The sequence below is a fragment of the Sinocyclocheilus anshuiensis genome, unplaced genomic scaffold (genome assembly GCF_001515605.1).
Source record: "Sinocyclocheilus anshuiensis isolate Anshui unplaced genomic scaffold, SAMN03320099.WGS_v1.1 scaffold544, whole genome shotgun sequence".
Classification (NCBI taxonomy): domain Eukaryota; kingdom Metazoa; phylum Chordata; class Actinopteri; order Cypriniformes; family Cyprinidae; genus Sinocyclocheilus; species Sinocyclocheilus anshuiensis.
In genome coordinates this window covers 441183-455693 of record NW_015555763.1, presented here as the reverse complement: position 1 = coordinate 455693, position 14511 = coordinate 441183, and the positions used below count along the sequence as shown (strand labels likewise).

Here is a 14511-nt window from a genome sequence, read left to right as displayed (position 1 = left end):
TGTGAGCTCTTGAATATTTCAAGGTGAGCAGAAACAGAATAATAGCTAGCAGTGTTTTGAAATACTTCATGTCACTGTGATCCGAATGTAATTAGGTCTAGGTTTTTTCCTCAAGCTTTTGGCCTGGACTGTCAGGCATGTATTTGATAATACGGTCCACCTATTTTAAGGTTAAACTAAGTTAACTTTTGCCTGCAGAGACACGATTCATTGAAATAGGTGGTCACTGCCATAACAAAATGGAATAATACAGTATGCAAAGTAATAGTGGGCCTCAGAAAACCTCCAAAGGGGATGCATGACTTAAAATTATTCAAATGAATATATTATTTTTAATACAATTAATATTGTTATTAATAAATTAAAATAATCCTACATAATACAGTTTTATTTGTTTCCCAGTTTCGGTTTATAACAAAAAGATTAAAAACATAAATACTGTAAGAAATAAAATTGTGTTAGACAACGTGGGCCCAAAACCACTGCTATGTAATTATGCACATTTAAATCTGTTAAACATAATAATGTTTATTAACTATTGATCTGCATTATATATTTTCTAATAATGCCTTTATTATTGTCTCATTAATGCAAGTTACCAGTTATTTGTAACTTATGTTTAAAAAAAAAGAGCAAAAATAAACGTAAATTGGTGCACTGTACGCTATTACAAGTACACAGCAGCATTCACGCTTATTGTCAATGGGTAATTAAAGTCCAACACGCCATTGGTGTGATGGCTTTAATTGCCCCTTTAAACACAATACATTGTAATTAAACGCAGGGCGCGAGGGGTGGAGGGTGAAGGTGACAAACGGATGGCAAATGATCTGAGGATACGCGGATTTGATCCACAAGTTTAATAAGATGTCACGCTCGTTCTTCGCCTCGCTAGCGTCTGCTAATTTCGGCGCGCACGAGCATTCTCTGGAGGTGTATCAGCGCGTACGGCCCAGAGCTCCCACACACCTCTTTTTCTTTTCTATTCAGAGAGCAAACAGCTTGCATTGCCCTGCAGGTATCGCAGGCATACGCTTTCACCTTCACTCTTTCTCTCCGGTCACTCCCCAGAAGAGCGCGCTGCAAAGTTTTGCTCCCCTTCTGCCCCTTTTTTCCGCGCGTATGCCGCGCGCAGGCAACGGTGCGTGGCCCCGCTCAGCCTTATTAAAAGTGGAAGGCGATATTTCACCCTCAAGAAATATAACAAGATAGGCAAGTGATCAAAGCTAATCCTGGGGATGAAATTAGCAGGCAGAGTCCGGGGCCTGCTGGAGATGATGAACGAGGTTGAACTACCTTACACAAGCGTGCGTCCGCTGGGATAATTACGCCAAAGCTCCCGGGCTTGAATCTGTCGGCGGGACTTTTTGATGGCTCAATTTCAATGGGGGCTTGCCTGTGAAATACATAGTAAAAGCTATTAAAATTGAAATTGTTCTAGGGTGGTGTTGGGAGAGCGGGCTATTGACCCTATCAGGCAGTGTTTAATAAGGTGTGCCTTGCGTGGGGATTCTCAGGGCGCTCGGCGTGTCTTTGACAGTTTCACTCAGGCTCTCTGTTCCTCACGTTCAACTTTTCAAGTGAGACAAAATTCATAAAGATTAGTATGACGACTGAATGTTATCGATAACTAGACCACTCAACTGACTTAAATGGTATAAAAAAAATCTGTGAATCTTAGTAAATCTGACGATATTATATTATCTAACGTTGTTTCAATTACATTTTGCTTTATTAAAGAGTTATATGCAGTTCTTTTTACAGTTCTACAATAATGTGTATTTTAAATGGATATTTGAATCCTTAATGTAAATAATTATTCAATAAATTGTTTTAACAATGATAACAACACATGTTTACATATTGTAAATATATTTTAATTATTGTTATATCTAAATATTATTTATTATATAAATATTAACTGTTATATACAGCTGTTATAGTTTTCTATATAAAATTATATATGATGGATGTATATATCATACAAATGATTTATACATCCACTGATTAAAATAGCTCAAAATAGGTTTTGACAGAATAAATTATTGACTGTAAGAACATTTATCATGTAGTATTAAAATGTGCTTAATTTGGTTATATCTCAATTAACATTATTTATTCAATTCAAAGACCAATTCAACTTGGCTAGGTTACACCAAAAAAAGTATATTTTAAGGATCATAAATAGATCTTTAAGATAAAAATAGCACAGTTTCACTATTGCCGGTGTGTTATGGTTTAAGACCAGGCTGTTTGTGTTATTTTACACGCTTTTACCCAGTCAAGTGTCTTTAAATGACCAGCCATGTTAAACGTACACGGTGCATGGGACCACGTCATGATACTTTATCGCTTTACTGATATACCAGATTCAGAATAACATTACACACATGATCTCTTCTACAAAGGCACACCAAAGACATTCTTTATGCAGGTAAACATCAGAGGACGCATTGCAAACATCAAGGAGATGTTTGTGCATACGCTGCAGTTGGGAGGGAGATTTTACTGGAAATAAATGTGAGAATCCTCAGTTCTTTACTCTGGGTGGAGGTGGTTGGGTGCACATGAGGATAAAGCACAGTAGAGTCGCATCAGGCTTTGACCAATACGCTGACCCGTCTCCAGGGGAACAATGACTTTGAACATTTCTGCACCCGGCCCCGGCACCTTCATTGTACGAGTGATGGCGCCAGCAAGCCTATTCATCACTTTCCACTAAGTTACCTCCTCTTTGTTTTAGTTCACAAATGTAGGAGGAGAGAAACGAATGCGGAGAAACACACATGCATTTACTGCGCATATACATACACAAAAACAAACAGCTCAGATGTGTCTATACGGGTATTTTAAATCGTCATTAGCGTTAGACTATCAGTTAACAGTTACAAAGTTTTGAACCACTGAACGACAAATTACATGATTATTTTTTTTATGTGCTTATGCATTTAATATGCATGGCACATAATTCACCTATATATAAAATACAATTCTTTGGAAAATCTGTTATTTAATATGACCAGCAGATGGCCCCCCCCTACCATGAAATGGTAAATTTTTTCACAAGCGCCTTTGCAACAAAAAAAAAACCTCCATGCAATTTAGAACAAGCAAAAACTGTTGTTTAAAAGGATGGTCCCACTAATAATGTATGGAGTCTTGCAAAACTCCCGTCTTTTGTCCTTGGAAAATTAATTAAAGTGAAAATATGCAAGCTTTCACAATGACACACTGCATGTGCCTAAATTTTGTCCTTTTACTCTTCAAAACATTTTTAAAACCTAGTTGTTTTTTCTGCAATATAAAACTACTGCCTCTATAACTGTGTGTGTGAGAAACCCAATTTAAAATGTTATAGTTTTGGTTGCTAAAGTTCTATAAAGGTGAGGTATTCTCATGACATTTTTTGTCTGTAGCATTTTTATGCATTTCAAATTCCCTGTTTATCATATCTGTTTATTTGAGTTATGACAGGGCAGTCTTTTTGAATTTTACTATTATGTTAAAAAATGTCTTCCCATCAAAAATGTAGCATTGTTTTCAGAATGTTTGTGGTTGAAGTCGAGCATTTTTTTTGACAAGTCTGCATGTTTATGCAAATGAAAAGCTTGTAAATGGTTTCCATCGTAGTTTCGTGGATTTCCAAAATTTTAGCTGCCTGGTAACTGTCTACCTTCAGAAGAAAGGGAAAACGATATTCTTGGAGAACTTTTTGCTCATTTAGTGAGGCAGTAATGACATCTGATTGAAGATTAGAATTGTTGCTGGTGCTTAATTGAGTTACTTGAATGCTTAGAAACAAGGAGAACATTGTGTAGATTAAAGGGACATGAAGTTGAAATTTAGTTTTGTGTGAAATTGACATTATTATTATTATGAAATTATTATCATGTTAAAAAGCACCTGTAGTGCACAGGTAAAAAAATAACGTAAAGACACATTTTAGAATGTTAAATGTGGGTGATGATATATAGAATATTTTAAATGTTGTAAAAGTAATAACAAAATAAATAACATAATTTAAACAAAAAAGAATTTAGTTAAAATCCAGCTTAAAAACTTTCCCACGGACATGGATTCCAGCAGTGCTGAGCGCAGCTGCCAGTGAGGGTAGATGAGAAAGTGGGTTTGCGGCCACACTTAGCAGTTACGCAAATCCAATTTAATTCCCTCACATATGCTCTCACAGGTATCCTTTGTCCTTTAATCAAATTCTGTTTACGGCTGAGGCAATTATTTCCAATTTACCCACTTTAAGGAGAATGAAAGTGGTCCACCAGGAGACTCGTGGAGGGGAGGTGTGCGGTGCGTGAAAGTACACAGCTTGCAAACAGGTAACCTCTAAAAGAGCATTTTTGCTTTATCTATGCTCATTTCCCTCTGCTATGATTTAATTTCCCTGCCTTTAAACATGACGAATTACTGCTCTTGTCTTCACTTAATGCTTTTAACAGATCCCAATAAACTGCATTAATCGGCCGTGCGGCTGGCCCGAACCTGCAAGCTAGAGCTGCTCATTTGCCCTATTAGTGAAGAGACTTGAGCCCATAACCAGGTGGATAATCTCCCGGCTTTACTGCTTTAATTATGTCATAATCAGTGCAGCGGTCAGCCCGTTTAAAAGCAGCCAGAAGCGATACCTCACTGATACCTCGTCTCTCGCCACTAGCCCATATTCTCTATGTCACAGCCAAGCTCCTCTTTGACGAAGCATGATGAAGGGCGCACTAACTTTGTAGGACAAGACAAAGCTTAAACGTATGGCCAGAATCCCCCAGGTGCCATCTTCAAGAGGGCTGGTCTGTGATCCTTCCACAGCTCAATGCTGTTCCGTGACTCAAACTCTTTCCTCTTGAACATATGCCACTGGATCTCTTATTATGACCAATTTTTTTTTTCGGGTTCATATAATTGCATTTTTTGGTCTAGCATCAAGTTCCAGAACCTTTATATGATAAAAGACATACGACAGGCTAAAAAGCTGCGCATTCTGTGAGGGTTTTAATGGCTTAATGAGAATGTAGAGTCTCATCAGTGAGCCGTGTGCTCAACATGGCAACATTTCATTTCAATATTTACATGTTTGTTTCCTCAGTTTATCTTGTTAAATGCTTCAGTAAAATGTTTTAGGCCAAGAAATAAATATCTGCTATTTAACTTCATTATTATAAATCAAATGAACACTTTCCAGTGCGTTAATGAAGACAAAGTGAAATATGGATGTTTTTCTCATTGCATTTGAGACCAATTAAGTGGCTCATTTAAAGCTAATTAGCCACTAAACTTCAATTTGTGTCATGCTATTCTCTCTTTTTGAATTTCTCTGCAGTCATATGTTAGTTTCTGCAACAAATCCAATCAACAGACATCTGTTTCAAAGATATTCACTAATGTTACACTACTCATAAACAGAAAGCACATTCAAAACTACTGAGACAAGCTAATAGTCTTAACACCAAAATTGTGCCGACAGTCTTCACATCAAAGTGCATTTCTAGTCTTTGAGAATTGCATTTACAGGTACCTTGACAATTGTCACTTCCTTTTATCACCTTTCCCATTATAAAAGCTTAAATAGATATCGTTTTGATATTAAGAGCAACGTCAACCCTGACATGCACTTTCAAAGTCATCCAAGTAAGTCAAATAATATTTTAGTTAAACTGACAGTTATAATTTGAGCAGTCAGTAGGCAATATGGTAAACGGCTCTCACTGGAATCTCTTTAAACAGTCAGAACCTGTTAAGACAGATTTGTGACAGCCACAGATATCTGCAACCCGGTTCATTTTCACCACTTGACATTTTCACAATAGGTGCTGGAAATAACACGGAGCCATCCAAGATTAAAACAAGCATACTAATGCATGCTTATTCAAGTGATTGATGTAGCTGCGCAGTTGTCAGTGTTGGGGAGTAACTAGTTACATGTAACCGAGTTATGTAATTTAATTACAAAATAAATGTAACTGTAATCTGTTACAGTTACTGAAAAAAGTGTAATTAAATTACAGTGACTAAAATATGAGACACCAATGTTTAAGGAGTTTAGGACACAGAATAGGACACATGCTTATTCGACAGTTTTATTTTTTAAGATTAACTGTTTTTCCCAAGGCATTGTTAGATGCCAGTGTTTCCTGACATATTTGCTTTGCAAAGATTTGATTTAAAAACAGTATCATAGCTATTAAACTATATCTTGTTATGATTTATGTATGAAATCTGTATTTAACCTCAGAACGATCTCAAAGTAAAAAGAGGTGCTAAAGTCTGATTTTGTGGTGGCTGTGCTTTAAAATTAAATATTTATAGTCTTAATTCAAGTGGACTTTTGAGGATTTTGAAAGTCTGACAGTAATCAGTGTTGAGTATACTGTAACCCGGCCTGGTTTAAATGTTTGAAAATGAGTAACAGTTGAAAACATGAATTAGAAATGTATAAATGTAATCAAAAATAATGTAATCAGTTACATTAATAAAGTAATTGAAATAGTTACACTACTTATTACATTTTAAATGGGGTAACTTGTAATCTGTAACCTATTACATTTCCAAGGTAACCTTCCCAACACTGGCAGTTGTAGCGTGTGCCTTTAGACATGCAAAACACTCCTACGGTTTTACAGTCAAGCCTTTTTTTCCTCTCTTGGCAGTCAGTGGTAAAGAGTCATATGGTAATTCTTCTGGATGAGTTTTTGATGACATGCCAGCAGTTTTCTTTTCCGCTGAGTAATTTTCCCAGCTTTCCCTCAATAAAGTGTAACCCTCCTTTCGTCTGGCTTGCTGCGAGCTTAACACTGCCAGAGAGAAAGCAAGAGGGATGTGCACAATATTTTGACATTTATAAATGCCATGAATTGGAGAAGAGACGTCTAGTTAAGTGATGCTCTTTTGGTGGAGAATGCGGCTGTTAAATTATATTGTCAATGGTTTTTATTACAGTTACCTTCAAAGTATGCAGGAATTGATAAGAGAGTATTTCACTTGAAATACACGCATAACAAATGAGTAAAATTTAAATGGATTTAAATTTTATTTAGATTCATGTTTAGTTTATGAAATGTGTGAGCACAAATCTGATTAAATACGCATAACCTACATCTAAATAAAATGGTGGAGTCAACTTCCTATTTTCTTAAGAGGCGCGTTTGAAAGTCAAAGGGAAAATAGCAAAATGTGTGAATATACAGTAATTTGCTAGTTTGGACTTATTGGGTACAAAGAAAAACAATATGGGTAAAATTGGGTAAAAAAATGTTTTAAAAAGTAATCCAAGAGTTTATGATGTATATATTTTTAATGTAACACAATTTGTGTTAAAAATTACCAATTAAACAATTAAAGGATTGATTTGATTATAAATTAGGTAGATATGTAAAGGTTGCTCCTACAATGTTTTTACACAATATGACTTTTGTAAGTGATAAGTAAGTGGTAAAAGGTAATAAAGTGAAATAGTGTAGATTTACTGAACAACAGTACCTACAGTACTATGGCAAAATTGGTCACAGTTGTCATATGTTTTCAGTAGCAAGGTGTGTATAGATCTCATCTCTGAAGCTGATGTAATAAAATATTTAAGATTTACAAATTGGCAAATGTGATATATATCACACATAAAGTGTTTTATAAGTGGTATATGTTGCTTTCTTATAGTTAGCCATAAAATGTCTCAAAATTAATTTGAATAAAATAATTCTATAAACCTGACATTCTACGAAGAAAGACAATATTTTCAAGTGATGTGATCTCTGACATGAATAGACAGACAAAACAATTATGGAAACATCTGCATGAAAGGATGGAGCAGAGGGAAGTGTTTTATCACTCCCATGTGCACCCTCACTCTTTCTCTCAGCCCTTCACCTGCTCTTCTCCTGGAGGGCTACAAATGCAGCGGCTGATATGCATGGAGCTCCAGTTCCCCCTCCTCCATCATCCAGTGGCAGGGGAGGCAGGTTCTCTGTGCTGGCCTGCCGTGATTGATAGGCTAGGGGCCGCTGCGGTTTGGGTGGCTAGTAGGGTGCAGTTATCAGGAGGGTTGACATGTTTGCTAGCCTGACACTGGAGCTCTAGTGGGGTGCATGGCGTGACAGTAAAAGGCCCATCACTGCGTTTCTGTCATGAGGGTCCTCTGAACTACAGACCACAGAGAGACCTGGCCGTCAATTTTGCTGTGAGGTCATTTTTAAATTATTTAGATATTATGGATAATAACAAAATCCTAAAAATTCTCGTCAAAATTCTAGCCTCAGTAAGACAGTGATGTTATGGTTGGTAAATAAATAATAATAAAAAAAGTCAATCTAAAATGAATTGTTTTAAATGTCAATGCGAGTTTCATTTACATTATGAAAAAAATACAGTGGTTAATTTACTGTATAAAAAATGGATATACATTTTTGAGATAACTAAGTAATTTGTGTTTTTAAACATGAACTTTATAGATGAGGGCTAATGTTATCTAGATGTGAATTTAATTTATGAAAAAGGAATATCCATTTTTGAGATTTACTAAAGATTACATTTAACAGTGTTATTAAATTATTAATTTAAACTGTGTTTCTAAAGATGAACTTGACCAATAGATGGTGACAAATGTAATCTAAATGTAAATATATATATATAATTTTAATGTTATGTGAGCAAGGCAGTATAATGCAAAAAAACATTACCACAAAATCAGTTTTAGCATTAGCGTGTGTGGATTATGGTGCAGTTTTGAGCAGCATGTCATTTGGACATGAATCTGCCGGAGGGCTTGGTTTCCGTGGTAGCAAGTGGTGATTTTTATTTTTATTTTTTTGCAGTTTTGCACATTTGAAATACGATGGTGAAAAATGCAATAAGAGAATTCAGGAAGATAGTGACAGTCTCTGGAGACACCAGGGTCACATGGGAGTGTTTTCTATTCTAGTGCTACTCATGTTACTGTACTGTAATTCACAACAAGAAAAAGCTTAAGTCACTGAATAATCAAATATGATTACTTTTGTTTAGAATCTAATTTTTTTAATACTTATATGCTGTAAGAGAAACACTTTAAAGTTTACTTTGAAAATCCAAAGGTCAAATACCCAAACTCTCAATAGACAGAAACAGAGCACTTGTAACTAAAGGAAACATTAGGTAAAGAGAAAGAAAAAGGGAAACGTCCTACAAAAGAGGCACAGGGAGGTAGCTGGGAACTTTGCGGGATTTGCTGGACTGCAGAATTTCCAGTGGAGTGTCTCAGCGGACCGGGTTCTGGGGGGGCTGCTGTGTCCAGAGGGGATGGGTGTCAGGCAGGTGTGCGTGTCACTGAGTAATGGCACTATCAGCTCGCCATTGTGATCCATCATGCACGGCGGCCACGACCAGCACATGAATCACAAGCACAGCAACATATTAAGCACGGTTATCACTGCCCCATTACAAGCCCTGATCAATCTACTCTTCCACTGGGCCCTCCGCTCTCTTGTTTTCTTCCCTTCTCTTATTTTATAAAATGATGCAAGTAGTTTAATACTTGCAAACTATTTCTTATGTCGGAAGGGAAGTTGCAAAGGCTAGGTAAGTTGTTGTCTGGCTTTTACCGAATTTAGTCCTCTTTTCACTGCTTCTGACAGAACAATGGGTCTCATTCACCAATTTATGTGTGGAATATGCAGTTGAATGTTTTCACAAACAAATCATGATTCACTAGTAGACCTCAGTCAAACTGGCAGCTGAAGGTCTGGAATCCCTAGCAGCATTTGTTGGCCAAGGACCGCCAAAGAGGCCACCTAACCGACATGTAAAGCAACCAGTCACAGTTGTGTTTTTTGGCATCATGTTTAGGGGCGTGAAAATGTAAAGTTGATGTCCCTATGATAATAGGCCAGCATGCATCTAATAAATTATTCATTCAAGAACATTGTGCAACTTCACTTTAACAGTAGTGCTGTGAACTTCACATACTTTTGAAAATCTAGAGTTTTGTTGATTCTGATAAGCGCTCATCGTCACAGTTGTAAGCATGGCTTTCTTCTTCCATGAGGGTGTTTGGCATCACGATGGCTTTATTTACAGGTGAAAGAACCTGATGCAGATGTCTCCTGGAAATCCTGTAGAATTCAACCAGATAACAACTTCAGAAATACCTGAAATGTTTGCCATTTTGTGTACCATATGCATCAGACGTTCAGCCAACGGTCCTTGGGCGTGATGTCTGAAGCTGAGACTATAGTCAGGGTTGCGCCATATTTCATTTTTGACAGTGATGAAAATGAGACTGTGAGGGATAGAAGTACAGTGTGATCTGTTGTTTAACAACATACCGATTATTCAGCTAAAGAAACGTGTTTTTGGGAAAAAGGCAAAAAATAAAAATAGGCACAAAAAAAAAAAGGCAAAAATGCCATAAAATAATTTTGAAAGTGAGTTGTGAAAATGTACAGCCATTGTAAAGACTGTAAATCTATCTCTCACATCCTTGTGTTCAGGTGAGAGCACATCTTAAGAGAGCATCATATGGTGCTATATAGTGACATAGTGAAAGACTGTTAAGGATAGGTTGTATAGAAATCTTTTGGGTGTTTTTTTTATGCTCACACGGTCGCTTATTTAGAATACTCCAAATATTAGAACAAGGCTAAGAACAAATTCATGCATGTATGTATGAGTTGTGAATTAGATGCGAGAAGTATTTGTTTGTGATATGTTCTCTTGTGTGTACAAACACGATTATTTGTGAATTAAGTCCAATATTTATCACATTTGTTCATATACAATATTATGCATGATTTACTCTAACTATGCATAGTGTACTCAGAGTGATGACTGCTAATAGTTGTTGACTGGTGAGTTAATAATGGCTTTGAATAGCTCTCTTTGTCCTTTGGGCTGAATAAAGCATTAGAAAAAGTTACACTAAAAAAGCCAAATGAAAAGTGAAATTTGATTTATATCGGTTTCAAAGGAAGGCTCTGGTTTCTCATGCTAATTAAACAACTATAAATCAAAAAACAATTGTTTGTTTTTAATATTTTATATGAGAAGTAAAGCTTTGCTTCATCAGCTTCAGCCTCTCCATATGTAGCTGAGTGCACTTTATAACAAAAGGCAAAAAGTCATTATCTAAAGGGGGTATTATAATTAGCCAAACAATAAAAGTTTATTAATGAACATTAAAATGCAAAATAGTAAAAAGAGATCCTATCAATCAAAGATGACTCCCTTTTTTAGTTTTAATTAGATATTGCAGTTAATGGCATGAGGGGGGGAGTTTTGAGCAACTTAATTGCAGTGGTTTAATAGACCAACATCTTTTAAAAGTTGCAGAGTCAAAAAAAGTCATTTATAGAATAATGTCATTTTTTATTTCTGCTGCTACTAATAAAAAGTCAAAGTACAGATCCCCCATGCTTTGAAACCAGTGAGGCTTGAGGTTCATTTTCTTGTTGCTTGAACAGCTGAATGATATTGTTTAATCACTTAGATGCAAAGTTATTTTTTTTTAATGCTATATTGTGGACCTCTTCCCATTGCAATTATGAAACAGAGCAGATAGGCCATGAGGCAAAAGCAAGCAGAAATAAGTTATGCTTTTACGTGAAATTAACCTACACTCTCAGAAATCATTGGTACCTTAAAGGTACATATTGGTACTTAAAGTGTACATATTAGAACCTAATGGGTACAAAAGTTTACCTTTTGAAAAGGTACTTCCCCAGTGACAGCTGTTGTACCTTTATTTCTGAGAGTGTAGCCAAAATAGAAATATAGTAAAAGTGTGTATAGTTTCTTACATTCTTTCTTGTGTTTCCACTTTTATAATTATTTAATTTTTATTAATTTTTTTCTACATTTCATTCCACTCTCAAGCTCCACGTGATTTGGGCTTTAAATATTACAAACAGTACATCAGCTTTGGTGAAATGTTGAATTGGACCTAGGGAGCTATTTCAAAAGCAGGGCAAATTCAAATCAGAGCGCTCTACTTTCCATAGCTGGGCGGTAATTAGGACATGATTTGAACTCTCTTTAGCACTTCAAAAGGAACTCTGACTAATATGCATTTAAGAAAACTTGCTACATGATTGCTTATCAATCATTCATACTTCTGTACACTCTAAAAACTGCTGGGTTAAAAACAAATTTTGGCAACCCAGCGCTGGGTCAAAAAGGGACGAACCCAGCGCTGGGTTGTTTTAACCCAACAAGTTGGGTTATAATGTTTGACCCAGCATGCTGGGTTGCTTTTTTATGGTTTAAAATTACTATACTGCTAGGCTAAAATGAACCCAAATCGAGCTAGACATTAAACCTACAAATCTTGTTCATTTTAAAATCACTTTTACACACACAGAATGACTATCAAAAGGTAAATATTTATTTAAAACAAGAGAAAACAGTCAAAAGTAATATGCATGTAAGAAGAAATGCAGAAAAGTATGGCATTAACAGCTACAGAGTTTATAAACGAAGCATTGAACATTTGTTGAATATAACTTTTAAGATCAAATTTGACTTTTTTGGTAAATTTTATATATTGTATAAAAATATTATACAAAAACACTATTATACAATAGTTGTACAATTAGTTAATAGTTAAGTTCTTTACAAACTATTCTGGCATGACAGTAAATAAACCACAACATTAACACTGATATTATAACATTTATCAGAAACATATGTGTGAAAGAATGTGAGCATGTGTATGAATGACAGAGTGTAAACTCCATTTCTACTAAACAACAACACAGAACAAGCATTTAACATTTTCTTTTTACAAATTATACACTTACAGTTTGTTTCATAGTCCATGAATACAGATCAGGCATCGCTGCCTATTTTCATGATCTCTTTATCATAATTGATGTAGTCATGAAGAAACCCCATCAGCACAGCAAAGGCATGTGACATCTTTTACATGGCAAGTAAATGATTTTTTTGTGTGAACTATTCCTTTAAGAAAGGAAGACCAAGAATAATGACTCTCCAAATCAGACAACTCCAAAGTTGGTTTGAGTTCTGCAATGAAAAACACAGAAATCAATGGTTTACATAAAATATGAACACGTAATCATACTGTTGTTGCATCAAAATGTGAAGTAAACAGGCAGGAGACAACAGAAACCTTTATTTTCTAAAAATAACTCGCATCAATCTCAAAAGAATTATGCTCTCCTATGTATCTGGCTTTCAACATCTACAAAAACAACAAACATTCTTTATCTCTTAGTAAAAAAAAAAATTTCGGAATATTTCCGCCTTCCATGAAATCTCAAAATACTACCGGACTCAAACAATGAATGATGACTTTACATTTTTAATCTTTACTTACCATAAACCGTCTTTCACTCGCACTCGCTTCCATCTGAAGACGCTGAGAAAATGGAGCTTCTCGCACTGGTGTCGTCCGATGTTAACGTGACGTGCGTGCTCTCTTTCACGTCCGCGTTCCAAACCCAGCGCCGCTGGGCTATAGATCAAGACCAATTTTCAACCCAAATTGGGTTAAAACAACCCAACGTCCTTACCCAGTGGTCTCAACCCAGCATTTGGGTTGAAAAAACAGCCCAGCGTTTTTTAGAGTGTATAGTTGTTTTCTTAGTAAAGTTTTTTATTATTATTTAAAATTGTAATAGACCACAGCATTTTATTAGTCAGTAAATATTTAATATAAGGGTGGAGTCGTAGCAATGGAGGAATGTTGTTAGATCTGTTATACCCGCATGTGCCTATTTCCAAACATTTGTTTTGGACTCCACAAATTTTTATTTTAGTTAGAAAAACGTATTATTAATTGAAAATATGTAGTTGTTGCTTTTGCTGTCTGAACAGACCATTCAAAATGACTTTTGTTATGTATTCACAAATAATAATTTAATTGCAGATGAAGTGCATAGTCTTGAAGAGCACACCTTTATTTCAAAAGGCACCCCTGATAGCAATCATAAAAAAGATCCTCCTATAATTGCTCACACAGACTCCCTGATGAGTTCAGGTATAAAGAGAGTCTAAAACCCACTCTTCTGCATTTCCCTCTGTCCTGATTTAGTCTCTTGTTTGGGCTCCCCTTCGGCCAGCCCGATTCATCTGTCAAAATCGCACCTTTTTGCAGTCTGCGTCTCCTTTTGTCCCAGCTCGGGAAAAAAGTAACAAACACAAAGCAATGGAACAAGCACAGCACCGGCATGTTCAATCTATTTTTGCCTTTTCTTCCAGCCAGAGCCACAGGCCGCTGCACGTAGCTGCCACAATGTAGACTTCATGTGACACCCGACTCCAGCACACACTCGCTGACTTTCAGCCGCCCTTGTGTGGAGCATAGAGCCAGTTTCAGTTTGGGCTGTTGTTGAAGAGAGAGAAAAATAATGTTGAAAGAAATACAAGCATCAATCGAGTGAAAGTAGATGATTTTATCCAAAATGAAGTGGATTTAAAGCTGCAGTCCGTAACTTTTTTGTGTTCAACATTTACTTGATACTATAATTTAATGTATATAATAAGCGAGTACACCATGAATCCATTTTCCAAACCATG

General features: G+C 36.0%; 1 long non-coding RNA gene across 3 annotated transcripts in view; it reads left to right on the top strand.

Annotated features, from left to right (window-relative positions):
* LOC107674093 (uncharacterized) overlaps positions 1–14511 on the top strand; it is an 82161-nt gene that overhangs the window by 4805 nt on the left and 62845 nt on the right. The window contains exons 3-4 of one of the 3 annotated variants that reach the window (XR_001632476.1): positions 4259–4334; positions 4455–5130. The exons of the other annotated variants lie outside the window; for them this stretch is intronic. This is a non-coding gene — a long non-coding RNA (uncharacterized LOC107674093). Of the gene's footprint in view, positions 1–4258; positions 4335–4454; positions 5131–14511 lie in introns of those variants that run through there. 3 annotated transcript variants of the gene reach the window in all.